The sequence below is a fragment of the Hipposideros armiger genome, unplaced genomic scaffold (assembly GCF_001890085.2).
Source record: "Hipposideros armiger isolate ML-2016 unplaced genomic scaffold, ASM189008v1 scaffold_64, whole genome shotgun sequence".
NCBI classification, from domain to species: Eukaryota; Metazoa; Chordata; class Mammalia; order Chiroptera; family Hipposideridae; genus Hipposideros; species Hipposideros armiger.
Window position 1 is genome coordinate 87,187 of NW_017731414.1, and position 1,250 is coordinate 88,436.

Here is a 1,250-nt window from a genome sequence, read left to right on the forward strand (position 1 = left end):
CACCTTTGAGGGGCTCCCAGAGTGGCTGCACAGAGCTGGGTTGTCTAGAGTGCCCATTCTCCACAGCTGGCTTTCAGACCACCTCAGGGGCGCTGTCCAGGGTCCGCTCCCTACGTCTGGCCCATTTCCTTGTGTCTGCTCACTCTGGGCTGCAGTTTCACCACAGAAATTAGCTATGATCTCCCACCCACACCCACTGGGGGACAGCTCCCCGCCTCCTCTATTTCCTTATTACCTTCCCCTTATCTACTCTTCTCCCCTAACATGTCTCAGTGGGCAAGTGGCCCAACCTGGATAAAGTTGGCCTCTTGCCTTTCAGAAGCCTTCTTTAGCTCCCTGCCCACACTCCAGACCTTGACTTTTGACTGGGTGATAGTTGTGCTTAATTACACATTTAATTTGTCCAATTTCTTATGTGGTTCTTCAAATTGATGGTAGCTCTAGGAATACATTTTATCTGCAGTGCCCAGCCCAGGGGCAGGCATACAGCAGGCACTTAATAAATGTTTGATTACTTAAGTGATGAACTTGCCGTCACTACCCTCGGTCAAGGCAAAGGGATGAGTGTCCAGCCTTGGAGGCAGCAAGAATGTTACCAAGTTACAGCAGTTCCGTTTCCTGCTCTGAGGGCTTGGCCGTGGGGAATACCTTAGTCACTTTTTTTCTCCCAGTGACTCTTGCTGCAGACCTCAGCTGAGTTACTGTCCCTCTTTGGACCAATCTAACCAAGTGCTTTGAATCTTCACTTCAGTGTCCTTGGGGAGCAGGGAGTAGGTTTCAAGGGTGAATACAACCTATGTTCACCTGACTGGAGCACCTGGGATATTTTTCAGGCTTGGATGGGGCATCCTGAGGGACTGGAGAGGACACCTCACCGGGAGGTGACCCACCCTCCTTCCCCTTTGGGGGGATCTGGCCTCTGTTTCTTCATTTGTAAATAGCATGATTGATGGGGGTGTCCATAGATTGAGGAGACATAGATGGACAGACAAGTATGCGCTTCGACTGATAGACAGATAGACGGGCAGAAAGGATGCAAGATGGATGATACATAAATAGATAGAAAATAGACAGATAAAAGAGAGATAGATAGATAGATAGATGATATATAGATAGATGATAGAAAGATAGATAGATAGATAGATAGATAGATAGATAGATAGATAGATAGATAGATAGACGGGATGCACTGTACACAGAGCCTGGCCAGCAGAAGAGGCTCACAGGTCAGAGCTGGCCTCCTGATTGAT